A 16,571-nucleotide genomic window follows, 5' to 3' on the forward strand; every position below is an offset into this window, starting at 1 on the left:
CAGAAACTTCTACAAACGCTGGAAGCTATGTGGCCATTACCCCCTTTTATATTTGTAATAGAAGAGTCTCAGATTTCCCCATTTGTCTGTTTTCTTTCTCCTCTCCAGTGCCTCAGATCAAAACCACAGCAAGCGGTTTCTGATCTCTTGGCCACAGCCATCCAGACATTCTCTCACCCAACTCTACACACATACGTGTAACCTCTAGTTCCTATATGCAATCCTTATCTCCATAATACTTGTAGTAGCTCTTATGTTCTTACTGATCCAAACAGATAAAATAATTAAGAAGCTGGATAAATAAACAAAAGCAGGACATATGTGAACTAATGAAGTGAATATGTTAGGAAACAATGATCATGATTGACTCAAGTAGCACTTGACTGAGGTTCAGAGAAGGAAATCAGTCAGATATGATTATAAGTCATCTTCAAATGATTCCCTTAATGGAATTAACAATATTTACACAAAAACTATAGAAGATAAAAATCTCAAAGGAGACACATTAGACACAGCCTTTTTGCCTTTTTTAAAATTAGGAGCAAGACAAGAATAACTGCTGTCATCACTTCTTCTTGCCACTGTGTTGAATAGCTTTTCAGTGCACTACAACAAGAAAAAAAGTAATGTAGAAAAATTATATGGGTATGAATTCTGGTGAGTTGTTAGATTTAGGTAATGGAAAGATGGGAAGATAGAACAGTTTATCAAGGGAATAAACACATAGAAAAACAGATTTAGAATGGATTAAGGGGGAGATAGAAGGTTAGGGAAAGTTCTTGGGAATAATAGAAACAGTAAGTAAACCAGGAAAATGTAGTCGGGTCTCAGATGTACTGCGGTCTTAAATAAAGAGATGTCAATCAGTAGGTTTCCCGTAATTTTTTTCCCTCCAGCTATACTCAACTGTTTGGATGCACATGTGGAGACACATATGAATTTCACAGGTATTTGGTTAGGCAGTGGAACAACAGAGTAAAGCAAGGTTGGTGAAGACGGAGGTAAAGTGATAAACACTGGATTCTAAATTAGGTAAGAAGAGAAGTGGGGATAAGAGGGAGGACACATTACAGTGGCACAAAAGGAGAGTAGTGGAGTCACAATATGAGACTGATGCATTTGAGGAAGCGAGTCTCAAAGATAGGGCATAGTCAAAGAATAAGATAATGAAAAATTCAGAGAGTGGAAATGGTATGGTTGTTGGTAATGGCAATATTTGGAGAATACTCCTGTGGGAGTAGTCACTAGGGTAAAAATGAAAATCAGATTGGAGGTAAAAACATTAATAAAAACTCAGAGAAAGTGGGTGGATTATATGGATAGTGAGCTCCATAAGAATAAGGACAAGGGCGCCCGGGTGGCTCAGATGGTTAAGCGTCTGCCTTCGGCTCAGGTCATGGTCTCAGGGTCCTGGGATCGAGTCCCGCGTCGGGCTCCCTGCTCAGTGCAGAGCCTGCTTCTCCCTCTCCCTCTGCCACTCCCTCTGCTGGTGCTCTTCTGTCTATGTCTCTGTCAAATAAATAAATAAAATCTTTAAAAAAAAAAAAGAATAAGGACAAAAGTAGGATTGAGATAAAGACAGTGAAACATGTATTTTCACTGATTTCACAATTTTGATTTCACTGATTTCAAAATTTCACAAAATTTTCAGTGATTGAAAGAGAGTGACTGGGTAAGTTGACTGGATAATTTTATGCCATGGGATTCAAATAAATCATTATTCATTTATTTGAGGAATGAGGAGGAGGTAGTGGTAGCAATAATTTGGATATGAAAATGAGAATCAAGTAGGACATATATCTTAGCCTATGTCCTACAGCATATGGGTGTGGAAAGAAATAAAGCTTACCAGCAACAAAATATTTTTAAATGTATCATATAAACTGTAACTCTAACCAAATCTGTAATAAGTAGACTATTTTACATCCTATATGAGAAACTTTTCAGTGTCACACTTATTTGGAAAGTGAGAAATATATACTTATAATTCCTTATCGAAAACACTTAAAATTTTTATACTGTGCTTTTTTAATGTGTCAGTGGCCAGCAATGTCCAAAAGTTTTATTGCTCAAATTTAATATTTCTGTCTTCTGAAAGATTTAATTCAGATTTAATTTACATTTTATTTATTTATTTTAGAGAGAGAGAGCGAGAGTGCACGTGCATGCATAAGTAGGGGAGGGGAAGGGGCAGAGGAAGAGAATCCTCAAGCAGACTCCCCACTGAGTGCAGAGCCCAACTCAGGGCTTGATCCCAGCACCCTAAGATCCTGACCTGAGGTGAAATCAAGAGTCTGATACTTAACTAACTGAGCCACCCAGGCACCCCAATTTACATTTTAAAAGTAAATTTCTTTATTTTAGATATGTTATAAATGAAAATCAATTTATATTATCATTATGAAATTTTGATTACATGTAATTCTTTTTATTCAAGAATTATTTTCAAGTATTTTTTTTCTTGAAAATTGTTTTTTACCATTCTTCATTTTATCTTGCATCTTACCTCCACAAATATAAAATGAAATAAATACAATGTGTTTAAAGAAAGGTGTTCTAGAAGAAAATTATAGGCCTTGAATACTTTCCAAATTGTGTCTTAAGAACAAATAAAAATTGAAGCTGACAGTTTACATAATTCAGGAAAGCAAATCTCACAAATACTCAATGTTTTTATTTTCAGCCCATTTCCTTTAACATGAAAGAAGTATAAATAGCATGCATTTTGTTTGTTTGTTTGTTTGTTTCAATGGATGGATATCATGGGGCTTATAGAATCCCCATCTAACTCTTTTCTTGCAGAATTATTCTGAAGTTGATTTGGGAGCATTTTGTGGGGAGGGTGAGGATAGAACCAAGGAATATAAACAATACAAGGTGTGTTCCTTACTGGAGTCGAAACTTTGTATAAATATCAGGCTAGCAAATCGGTTTTGTGGTCTTACCAGGGTAAGTACTAATTGTTAGCAGCAAATATATGAAAGCTTTGCCTGACTTTGCAACAGAAGACATGTCCGCAAATGACTCTTCTAGATATACTGTCTTTGTTAGAGTTCTCTAAATGCTGTTGGAAAGCTGTACCAAACAAAACTGTTAAAGAAAAACAACAGCAGCAACAACTAATGAGGGCAATGCTGATAAATCAGACCCTTGGGTTGAAAGAAATTAGACACTGTTCACATCTTTGTTTAAAAAGGGAGACATTCTTAAACTTATTCTTTTTAAATGTTAGTTTGACAGCAATGTGTCCTTCATAAAACAAATGTTTACTGTCTTCTGATAAGTAGCTCACTCAAAAACATATACATTTTCTTGCCTAATTGTCACAGAGCTATCTGTCCCGCTTGTAAAATGATATGAATGAAAATTCAAGACTTAACGAAAGCTACACTCCCTAATGTTCACTAAATTAGCTTTAACCTTGACTTTCCAAAATCTGTACAACTTTATTACAAGGATATCCCTGCACATAAAAAGATGCTGTTCCCTATGTCTTTCATCATACTTCAAACTACTAAGCACCTTCAGGATGGCCTCGAGGGTCCTATATAAATGGAAGAAGAAATACACAGGTACACCAATAATTACTTTCCTATCTCACAAACTGACTTCCAAAATTTAATATGATAAAACCCTTAAGGTTTTGAAAATATGCTGAGTCACGTTCCAAGATTCAAAAGATTTTTGAATTGATTATTGTTTTTCTGATCTTTTTTATGTCAAAATGTGTATGCAACCCGAGGAAATAAATCACATAGTATAAAAATGACAATACGACCAGAAAATAAAAAGAAAGAAGACTGGGCGTTCAAAATCAAGTCAGAATAACATCATCAAATGCTGCAAGTAGAGATGCACAGAAAAAGAGACATATTGATGAGTATTTTAGGAGCAAATTATCTTTCACCTTTAAAATTAGAAACGTCAAAGTATTAGGTGTTTTAAAAATAACGGTGTCCTGTATTCCTAAGAATTTATGTCTAGTTGGTTAGCTTTTGGGGGGGTTGGAGATGAGGAGAATGTCAATTCAAAATCTTGTCACCCCAAATTTTTAATCATATTAATGCTACCCCTTGATTTTGTAATATGTGCTTTGTGCTAAAAAATGCAACATTTGAGGGGACTCAGTGAATAAGTAGGCATGTGTAGTGCAGAGTATGGATAATGTAACCCAACAAAGTAGATGGAGTAGGTAGGTATGGGGGGTGAGGTGATGGTTGTTGTTCTGCCACTTGGCTATCTAATCAGTGGCGTAATTAACTTAAAGCAACCTCTAACAGAATGGAATAATGCCATAGACAACCTCTACTCTGTAATTCTCTATAACCATCTCCTTTTTTTTTTTTTTTTAACCTTACCTCTTTTTTCCTGGCTATTCTGACATAAATGTCTATGTTTCTGCCTAGTGTCAGGGGAAGACTACTTGCTACTTGAAAGAATTCATTTAGTCAAATACCAAAAAGCCAAATCTTCTAAGATTCAGAAGAATGCTCAATAAAACTAAACTTTACAAGTTATTGGAAATTACTGTGGGTTGTTCATTTCTTAGAGAGAGAGAGAGAAGTTAAAACCTCCATGTTTTCGTTTTAAACAAACTAACAGAGTATCTTATTGAAATTAAGAATATTATTCCAGGTTGCAGTAATTCCTCAAAGTAGCAATTAATTTTGCTCAGTACTGTCTTTAATGAGAAGCTAAATAATTTTTTTTAAAAATCACTGTGTAGGGGCGCCTGGGTGGCTCAGTTGGTTAAGCGACTGCCTTCGGCTCGGGTCATGATCCTGGAGTCCCCGGATCGAGTCCCACATCGGGCTCCCTGCTCGGCGGGGAGTCTGCTTCTCCCTCTGACCCTCCCCCCTCTCATGTGCTCTCTCTCTCAAATAAATAAAATCTTTAAAAAAAAAAAAAAAATCACTGTGTAACCATCAGATTGATCACAAGCTGCAGAAATTAGGTTAACCAGCAGGGGCTGCAGTCCAGCATGGCTATCATCCAACAGAAGTGATGGGATTAAAAATAAATAAATAAATCAAAGATTAAGGGTTTAATCTTTTATTTAAGCTGATTAAAGACAGAAATACTTCATGCATGAAGCTTCTTTTTCTATTAAATAACACATAAGTGATTTGTTATTTAATAGTTATATATTTTTTTCTCATTAAACTTTTGTTTTAATGGGTCTCAAAATTCTGTGACAGATTTTTGGTCAAATTGTTTCCATTAAAAAGTACTGACTTTGAAAACTAATAATTTAAAACTGCCACATACACACAAAAAACCCCAAATGGCCCACAGAACATTCTCCTTTCCTTCTGAAGGTTTTATGATGCACTGTTAACATTAACCAGTCTTGTGCTATTAAACTTAAATGGCTAATTGACACAGTTCTGAGACTGTACTTCCACCACTGATTAAGACTGGGGCGGCAGCCATTGGGCATAATATTCATTTAGCCCCCTGAGCTTTCTGGGCAGACTTGGTGACCTTGCCAGCTCCAGCTGACTTCTTGTCCACTGCTTTGACGACACCCACAGCAACCATCTGGCTCATGTCAGAAACAGCAAAACGGCCTAGAGGAGGATAGTCAGAGAAGCTCTCAACATGCATAGGCTTGCCCGGACCCATATCAATGATGGCAGCATCATGAGAGTTCAAGACCTGGGGCCATCTTCCAGCTTGTTTCCAGAGCAATGATCAATCCTTTCCTTGAGCTCAGCACACTTGCAAGCAATGTGAGCTAGGTGACAATTTAGCACAGGGGCCTATCCAGCACTGATTTGGCTGGATGATTCAGGATAATCACCTGAGCCATGAAGCCACCTGCTTCCATTGGTGGGTCGTTTTTGCTGTCACCAGCCACACTGTCCCAAGGAACATCTTTGACAGATACGTTCTTGACATTGAAGCCCACATTGTCCCCAGGAAGAGCTTCACTCAAGGTGTCATGGTGTATTTCAATAGACTTTACTTCAGTTGTAACACTGACTGGAGAAAATGTGACCACCGTGCTGGGTTTAAGAATACCAGTCTCTACTTGGCCCACAGGGACCGTATCAATACCACCCATTCTGTAGATGTCTTAGAGGGGCAGACGCAAGGGCTTGTCAGTTGGACCAGTTGGCAACAGAATGCAATCCAGAGCTTCAGGCAGCGTGGTTGCACTGGCTTTGCCATCTTTATGGGTGACTTTCCATCCCTCGAACCAAGGTTATGTTGGCTCTAGCATGTGTCACCATTCCAACCAGAACATGGCACAAATGCTACTGTGTTGGGATGGTAGCCAATTTTCTTAATGTAGGTGCTGACTTCCTTAATGATTTTCTCATATCTCTTCAGGCCGTAGGGTGGTTCATGGAATCCACTTAGTTAACACTAACAATTAGTTGTGTCATATCCAGTGTGTAAGCCAGAAGGGCATGCTCACAGGTATCCCATTCTGGGATTCCCTTGTAATCAATTTCTATCAAATTAAGAAGATGCATGTGACAAAGAAACCCTTAACATTCTCCTCAGCTTGACTAAACTTTAGACAGTCTTCTTGCCAACCAAAAAAAAACTTCCCTTTTTGGAGAGCATTTACTTTAGAAAACTGGTAAATTCTTTCTCTCCCCCTTTGAGGTATATGCAGATTTTTAAAAATTATCTTGCCAGTACTGTGATCCAGGATTGTCTTTATCAAGAATTTGGGAGAAATTCCTTTGAACTGTAATCACCAAGGAAGATTAGAACCTGTATCACACATCTTTTTTAAGAAAGTAGGAGCCTAATTTCTGTGGGTACCAGAGAGCAAGACTACTCATAGAGAAAATCATTTGCAAACTCAGGAAAAATTCAACGTGGTGGACACATTCCACTAGTTAACCTCCCCTATTCTTTATACTAGCTCACCCTAGTGCCAAGGGGTGGGGGGAGGAGACAGAGGGAGAGAGAAGACAGAGAGAGACAGAGAGGGGGGAGAGAAGACAAGTCTCTCACCTTTTGTTTCAATGGAACTGAGCCAGACTGAGTTCTGGACCCTTTCCATTATTGCAATATTCTTGAATAAAGCCTTCCTTGCCTATTTAACTTTGTCCAATGTAGTGTTTGCTTTGACACATGCATCCACATTTTGCATCTTCACGAGAAAACACAGTCATCATTCATTCATCATTCCTTGATTCAGAACAATAATTTATTCATTAAGCCCATGAATGTGTGTTTGATGCCTGGTACATGCAAGAGTCTTTCAAGTGCTGGGATTCAAAGATGAAATACTCTTGCTCCTTATATTTCAATGGCCAGAAATCTTTAAATTTCATTTATAAAGTACACATGGGAAGTAAAGATTCCTTTGGGAGAAAAAGACTTTACCCAACTTGGAGCCTCATGATTTACTCAGGAGTTTTTCATTTGTTTATTTTGATTTATTTATCTTGTTTTCTTGTTTATTTTTGCTTGTTTATCTTCTCTAAGCTGGAAGCCTGAAAAGGCCCCAAACCCTCTTCACAAAGCTGCAAACAGAAATTTCAGAATGCTGGGTTTTTTTACAATGATTTTAATGTCAGAAGAAGAGAGGAGCTTTTATCCAATTCTTTTTGTAGTCATTTAATTATTTGCTTCATTTATATTCCTTTCAGATATGAGCATGTAAACACAATGCTGAATAGGTGGTTTGTCTTTCTGCTCATCACTTCGTGGACAGGGAAATCTAATTTAAGCTTTATGTGTAAGTTGCTGATAGAACAGCAGTATGTTATCCCCAAATGATGTCAGCCACATGACCTTATAGCCATTCATACTGATTTGGGAAGAGGCAAAGTCACTGTTATTTTGAATTTGATACAACTATAAAATTAGATCCTGCCTATTAGAGCCTAAACTTGACCTCTAGGATATATGACCTAAGCTATCATGATGTACCACCCATTAGCAAAATGATAAGTCAACTTTCTTAGAGAAGTCACAGAAGTTACTTTAGAGGATGTGGCAGACATCAGAGAGGTATACAAAATGAGAGTACTCTCTGGTAGTTTTTTTTTTTTTTTTTTTTTTTTTTTTAAAGATTTTATTTATTTGACAGAGAGAGACACAGCGAGAGAGGGAACACAAGCAGGGGGAGTGCGAGAGGGAGAAGCAGGCTTCCCGCAGAGCAGGGAGCCCGATGTGGGGCTCGATCCCAGGACCCTGGGACCATGACCTGAGCCGAAGGCAGACACTTAATGACTGAGCCACCCAGGCGCCCCTCTCTGGTAGTTTTTTAATAAAGATGGTATTATCTAGAATGAATAATTTGGTAAAGCATATTCACTATGACATTAATTCTAGAATAAGAAACAACTTATCCATTCTAAAGCCACAAGGAGACAAACTCCTTTTAATGATAGCTATTTAAAATGTTAAGAACTAGAGTAGATTTTGACAGGATCCTGTAGTAAATATACTACCCCATATCCATGTGCCTTTATTTTGACAGGATGAAGTGAAATCTTCAGCAGAGGCCAGAGCAACAGAGAAAAATTGGGTGAGCCTTGATATGTGACTCACTAACCGAAGGGTGAAAAGTATGACTTCAGTGGAATCTACGAAACCAGATCAACACTTCTGGAACAAACCATCAGAAGGAAGTAAACCACAAAAGCCTTTACCCAGTAAAGAGCCTCACAAAATTAAGGATTACAGAAACCACCTCCTGTGCAGATTCTGATTATGTGGAACTCCCAGCTCAGCCCTGAGAGAACCAAAGCACACATGAAAAAATATTAAATGAAAAATTCCTGAGACCTAGCGATTTTATCTTGTAGATTTTTTTTACATGTAAAAAAGAGAAGTACACTATGAGTATGAAAAGATGATCAGTGTAGATTTATTTTTAATAATTAAAAGCTCTAAATTACCTAAATATTCAATAATAAGAGAATGATTATGTAAATAATGGTTTAGTTACAATAAAAGAGAATACTAGGCAGATATTCAAAATCATGCTTAAAAAATTAATGAAATACTCATTCTAATTTTAGGGGACAAAAGGGGCAGGCAGAATGCAATTTATGCCATTTGCAAATATACATAATATGATGCATGTACCTATATAATGATACTAAGATTTATGCTAAGATCAAAATATCACCCTTCTCTAGGTATGGAGATCATGGATTTTTTTTTTCCTTCTTAACTATCTCCTCTACTTTTCAAATTCCTGACACAAAAAAAATACAGTTTTTATCATCAGAAAAAAAATCTTTAAAAATTAATAACTATAAATTGTTGATACTAAAATTTTGCTCCTCTTGTAAGCTAAGCAATTAGCCTGCCACAGCTTCACAGATGTTGTCAGAAGACACATGATTGTAGGTCAGAGGCAAAGATCTTTATTACTCATGACACAGCAGGCAGCATGAACTTCATAATCAAATTAGTCCTCTTCCCCCAGAGTCCCACGGGGGTGAGGCAGAGAATGCGGTTTCGGCCCAGGGACCCAGAGTTCACAAAACTGAGATTTTCGGAGGCTTCTAGCAAACCTGCCTAAAATTTGTCTCCAAGGGGAAACATTATCCTTATCATACCCTTCAGGGAACAAATCTGCCCTCTGCCCCAGAGGGAGATACTATCTTTATCTTTGAAAGCTGTTTGCTATAAAAATATCCTTGGAAAGATAGTTTGGAGAAAAACATCAATGCTTTGCAAAATCATGTGCGGAAATATAAGAGACCCATTGGAAGTATGTGTCCCACCACAAAACACATTTCCAAACTCAGTATCTGTTTTTTATTTTTTATTCTAAACTTCTTTGCAAAGGAAACAGTGTCTCCAAGACATTATTTTTACAATTACTGATATGATACTGCCATCCTGCCCCCTCCTGAGTCAGCTATTGAATTCTTCACAGGACAGCATTGGAAGTCCTTTAAAACCCCACTAAGAATCTATAGTCTTTTTTTTTTTTTTAAGATTTTATTTATTTATTTGACAGAGAGAGACACAACGAGAAAGGGAACACAAGCAGAGGGGGTGGGAGAGGGAGAAGCAGGTTACCCGCCGAGCAGGGAGCCCGATGCTGGGCTCGATGCGGGGCTCGATTCCAGGGCGCTGGGATCATGACCTGAGCCGAAGGCAGATGCTTAACGACTGAGCCACCCAGGCGCCCCAAGAATCTATAGTCTTGATTCCCACTTGTGAACCTGCATTTCACTGCTAAGCAAACACTGGCTTGTCCTTTTGTTCTCATGGGTAGTTTTGAGCATCTCTTACTCCCCAGAGGAATTTGTGGCAAAGGATAGATTTGATGCACCACAGGACACACACTTAGAGGGGAAATCTTTCTACCCACCCTGATGTGTGATGAGGTAGCTTTGGGTAACCAGATCATTTCAGCCAGTCAGGATCCAAAGATACAAAATACATTCCCCACCAAGACATATTCCGAGAGGACTGCTCTTGTCCGTAAAATAAATAAAAACAGGCTATTAGACAAAATGAAATTCTCTGATGCTGGTTCACATAGATACCGCATGCCCTTCTACAAATGAGAATCTCCTATTGGTCAAATGGAATCCAGGGATACCTGAGTTACTAAATCTCAATTCTCTCTGACATTCGGGAAGTTGAATTCCCCCCGCATTCTTGGATCTGTGTTTCATTATTTCTCCTTTCTTCTAGATAAAGATCAAAGGTACCAAGAATGACACAGGTGAATGTCACACCACCTACCATAACTGTAACTTTGAAAAAACACTTAGCCCAGTGATTTTTCTTTTTCTTCCTACTACCACCTCCAATATCACTAGCATTCTATCTGGGGGAAAAAAAATCAGATTTACAAAAGTAGCTAGAAAAGTCTAAATAGAACTTAAATGTTCTCACCAATAAATAAACAAATAAATAAATAAATGTAAATAGGTGAAGACACGTTAACTCAATGAGGGGTGGATGGGAATCCTTTTACTGTGTATCAAATCATATTATCACACTATACACTTCAAACGTATCTTATAATTTTATTTATCAATTATACCTCAATAAAGCTGGGAAAGGAAAAAGAAAGGAAAGTCTCTCTAAGTTTTCTGGAAAAGTCCATAAATAAAATTAAAATACTAAAGTCATACAGCTTTTTCTAAAATGGTCATTGAACCTAGTGATTTAATGAAAAAGCAAGTAACAATTTACTATTACAGTAACCTGTAGAATTTGCAAACACCAATACCTGAGAAAAAGACGAGAATTAACAAAGTCCATGCTGATTATGAACTAGCTTTTTTATCATGTTTCTGTTCATATCCCTATTAAATAAATGCTTTGCTTTAGATCCAATTAATGATTTTATTGGTACACAAAACTTTCCTTTTCCTCAATATATTAACCTATCAATGTTTAAATAAAATAAAATAAAATAAATCTCCATGCTACGAACAATGGTAGGCACATTGGTGAGTTAAAAAAATGAATTATTTTTGACACTGACATTTATAAAAAGTAAAAAAAAAAAGTGTTAGAGAACAGAAGCAGACAATAATATTATTCTTTCTTTGTCAATAAACAGCTCCATATTTTATATTTTTGTGTCCCATATGATTTCACTTAGCATGAACATTTTCCAATGTCATTACAAAGCTTTATTATAAGCGATTATATGGAAGTAATATAACTTATTTAACTAGTCCCCTTTTTTTGGGCACTATTTTCTTATTTTTCATACTTATAAAAAAAAAAGCTCCTATTACCAATATTTCTGATCATAAGGTGGAGACCACATTATTTCCTGAGCTAGATTTCTAGAAGTAGATTGCTTTATTAAAGGAAGGAGTCATTTTTAAGGCTCTAGATACCTACTGCCAAATCTCCATCCAATACACTGTTATAGATTTACTCTTCTTTTGTAGTGCATGGGAATTTTCATCCCACTGGACTCTTCTCAGAATTCAGTGTTAAATATTAGAAGAAAATTATTTTTATTTTGGCTTTAATTTATATTTCTTTAATGAGAAGTAAAATTAAACATTTTTTTCTTATAGAAATATACCATTCATATTTCTTCTTCAGCAACTTCTTAGTCTTACATGCTTACAAAGGCTTTTTCAGTCTCTATTTTACTCTCCTGTTCAGAGTGGTTGGGAAGATAAAAATCTGCATTTTTCCCTAGTCCCTTAAAGTGAATTGGGTTGTATCATTTAGTTAGAAAGCATGAGTTCTAAAAGATGGACATGGAGGTTGATGCCACCTTCCTGCTCGGGAACCAGAAGATTAGTGGCCTCCAGTGCGTGTGGATGTTGGCAGTGGCCCATTTTCCACATTCTGTTGTTTACTCACCAGCTTCATGGATGTGTAGCACTTGGGACATTAACAGCAAAGTTTCTAGCAGAGCAAAATTTGGATCCTGGCCACTCTCTAGGCAAGAATATTATTGTGGCTCCTTGATTCTCACTTCCATAGCTATTCCAAAAATTTTGAAAACACCTCTCTTAAATTTCTTTCTGCTAGAAATATCTACACTGGTTTCAATTTCCTGCACTGAAACATGGCTGAGACACTGTCTATTCCTCAGGTCTTCAGGCTTCTGTCCTTGTGGCTTATTTGTATGGGTCTATATGGCATATTTTACAGAAGACTTTTCATGATTTTTTTTGCAAAGCAATGCAAAAAATTAATATTACATATTTGATAACCCACTTCATAAAGGGTTTTTGGCTACTATTCCCTAGTGTCAGTATTAATATATCTATTAGTATTTATTCATTCCAAGATCTTTTATTTCTATTTTCTAGATTCCATCTTTTCTCTAAACTACTAATTAATTCCCTTATTATTTTTTTAATTATGAAATATATTTTAGCTTCTGATACATTTAGAAAATAAAAAGGTTATAGATCTTTTAGATTTAAATTTTTTTAATCATTAGTGTGTTTTCTTACCTGTTGAAGAAGAAACTCCTTATTTTTCTGTAAGTTTCTTTGGGTATTCATATCATTTATTTTTTTCAGATGAACTTGAGAAATATGTTGTCAAGTTCTAAAAAGTAAGTCATAGCTGGTTTTACAATTGTTTACCTTTTTATATGGCTGACACTTTCCATCCATAAATATTGTTCAGTCATCATTTATTCAAATTTTTTTCATTTCTAAATAAAATATCAGTCATAATTTTCTTAAGATATTTACATTTCTTAATAAGATTATTCACAATCTTTTTTCCATTATACGTACATATTTTTTCTTTTTAATAACTCTTTAACATTTGTCCCACCCTCCACCCCCACCTCTAGCAACCTCCAATCTGTTCTCTGTATCTATGAACCTGCTTGTTTTGGATTCTACATAGAAGAGAGATCATATGATATCTGTCTTTATGTCTGACTGACTTCACTTAGCATAATATTCTCAAGGTCCATCCATTTTGTTGCAAATGGCAAGATTTCTTTTTTTTAAATAAATAAAATTCCTGTGTGTGTGTGCACGCATGCGCGTGTGTGCATGTGTACACATCTTTATCTACTTATCCACTGATGAACACTTAGATTGTTTCCATAACTAGGCTATGTAAATAACACTGCAATAAACATAGTAGTGCATATATCTTTTTAAATCAGTGTTTTTGTTTTCTTTAGATAAGTACCCAGAAGGAGAATTGCTGGATCATAAGATAGTTGTATTTTTTTAAATTTTTTGAAGAACCTTTGCAGTTTTTCCATAGTGGCTGCACCAGTTTTCATTCTCACCTACAGTGCGCAACGGTTACCTTTTTGCCACATCTTCACTATTTTTTGTCTTTTTGATAACAGTCATTCTGACTAGTATGAGGTAATAGCTCACTGTGGTTTAGACTTTCATTTCCCTGATGAGTAATGGTGTAGAACATCTTTTCATGTACCTGTTGGCTATCTGGACATCTTCTTTGGATAAAAGTCTATTCAGATTTTCTGTCCATTTTTAAATCAGATTGATTTTTTTTTTTTTGGCTATTGAATTGTATGAGTTCTGCATATATTTTGGATGTTGGCCCCTATTCAGATATGTGATTTGCAAATATTTCTTCTCATTCAGTAGGTTGTCTTTTCATTTTGTTGATAGCTTCCTTCACTGTGCAGAAATGTTTTCGTATGATGTAATCCCACTTATTTTTGCTTTTGTTGCTTTTGCTTGTGGTGTCAGATTCAAAAAATCATCTCCAAAACCTATGTCAAGGAGATTACTGCCTATATTTTCTTGTAGTTTTATGTTTTCAAGTCTTACATTCAAGTCTTTATTTTGAGTTAATTTTTGTGTATGGTGTAAGATAGTGGTCCAGTTTTATTAAGAGCCAGTCCTTTCCCCATTGTATATTCTTGGCTCCTTTGTCATGAATTAGTTAACCATATATGCATGGCTTTATTTCTAGGCTCTCTATTCTGTTCTATTGACCTATGTCTTTCTTTTCATACTAATGCTATACTGTTTTAATTACTGTTGCTTTGCAATATAGTTTGAAATCAGGGAGCATGGTATCTCCAGTTTTGTTCTTTCTCAAGATTGCTTTGGCTATTTAAGGTGTGTGTGTTTGTGTGTGTGTGTCTGTGTGTGTGTCTGTGTGTGTGTGGTGCCATACAAATTTTAGGATGTATCTATTGCTTTGCAAAAATGCCATTGGAATTCTGATAGGAACTGCACTGAATCTATAAATTGCCTTGGGCAGTATGGGCATTTTAATAATATTGATCATTCCTACTCATGAGCACAGAATATCTTTCTATTTATTTGTGTTTTCAATCTCTTTCATTAAACTCTTATAGTTTTTAATATGCAGGTCTTTCACCATCTTGGTTAAGTTTATTCTCAGGTATTTTATCCTTTTGGATGTAATTATACATGGAATTGTTTTCTTTATTTCTCTTGCAGGTAGTTTGTTATTGCTATATAGAAATGCAACAGATTTTGCATATTGCTTTTGTATCCTGCAATTTTACTGAATTTATTAGTTCCGATAGTTTTCATTTTTTTGGGGGGGGTTTGATGATGCCTTTAGGGCTTTCTATATATAATATCATGTCGTTGACAAATAGTGACAGTTTTACTTCTTCCTTTTGAATTTGGACCTTTTTTTTCTTTTTCTTGCCTAATTGCTCCAGTTAGGACTTCCAGTTCTAGGTTGAATAAAAGTAGTTAACAGTGGGCATCCTTGTTGTGTTCCTGATCTTAGATGAAAGGCTTTCAGCTTTTTACTGTTAAGTATGATGTTAGTGGTGGGCTTCTAATATATTATGTTGAGGTAAGTTCCCTCTATACCCACTTTGTTGAGAGTTTTTATTATAAATGGATGTTGAATTTTGTCAAATGCTTTTTTCTGCATTTATTGAGATGATCATATGATTTTTATTCTTCATTTTGTTAATGTGGTATATCGCACTGATTTATAGATGTTGAACCACCCTTGCATCCTTGGAATAAATCCCACTAGATCATGGTGTACGATACTTTTAATGTATTATTGAGTTCATTTTACTAAAATTTTGTTGAGCATTTCTCCATTTATGTTCATCAGGGATTTTGGCCTCTTGTTTTTTTTTTCTTGTAGTACCCTTGTCTTGTTTTGGTATCAGGGTAACACTGGCCTCATAAAATGAGTTTAGAAGAGTTCCCTCCTCTTCTATTTTTTGGAAGAATTGAGAAGGATTGGTATTAATTCTTTTTTTTTTTTTAAGATTTTATTTATTTATTTGACAGAGAGACACAGTGAGAGAGGGAACACAAGCAGGGGGAGTGGGAGAGGGAGAAGCAGGCTTCCCGTGGAGCAGGGAGCCCGATGTGGGACTCGATCCCAGGACCCTGGGACCATGACCTGAGCCAAAGGCAGGTGCTCAACAACTGAGCCACCCAGGCGCCCCTGGTATTAATTCTTTGATGTTTGCCATTTTCACACTTGTTGTGTTCTCCCTTTGCTTTGCTTCAGAGCACCAGTATCTCCCAGGAGGGAGTTTTGACAGGTGTCTGGTGCCCCAATCTTTGTGGCTGCCACCCAAGGAACACATCTACATCATCTGGCTCTGGCAGCCAATGGGACTTATGTTTGTGTGTCCCACAGAACCATGACCAACAGGGGAAGAGCTCATAAGCAGCTGCCACCTTCCAGGACATAGCAAGAGGCAAGAGACCCAGAAGCTCAGTTTTCATGGGAAGGAGGCCCAATTTTTGTAACTGCTGCCCAGAGGATACCACGAGATCACCTGACCAGCAGAGCATACGCTTGTGGTCTCATGGGACAGTATATATTTGCATACTTTTAAAAGCTGTTGCCTGAGGGTCTGGCTTCCAAAAAGCTTGAATCTAGGTGCTGAGATCCTCCCCTTAGGGACATTGATAGGTCTTGGCACACTCTCAATTATTAGGAGTAATTACAAATATAAGAGGCTGCTTGGATAAGCACAAAGGTTTGAGAGACAACAAAGAGTTGGTGCTGGGTTGAATAACAAGGTTCACCTCCTACACAAACTGGGAGAGATGGTTGTTTCATCTATTGCATGGAGACCAACATAAAGAGTTAAACAGAATGAAGAAACAGGAATATATTCCAAGAAGAAAAAAAAAAGATAAAACCTCAGAAAAAGAGCTTAATGAAACAGAAATAAA

The 16,571-nt window shown here is 36.5% G+C and overlaps 1 pseudogene; it reads right to left on the reverse strand.

Moving 5' to 3' along the window:
• Positions 1 to 462: 462 nt before the first annotated feature.
• Positions 463 to 13,754, reverse strand: LOC110575924 (annotated as a pseudogene).
• Between the last annotated feature and the right edge of the window lie 2,817 nt (positions 13,755 to 16,571).

This window comes from Neomonachus schauinslandi, chromosome 11 (assembly GCF_002201575.2).
Source record: "Neomonachus schauinslandi chromosome 11, ASM220157v2, whole genome shotgun sequence".
Lineage (NCBI taxonomy): Eukaryota > Metazoa > Chordata > Mammalia > Carnivora > Phocidae > Neomonachus > Neomonachus schauinslandi.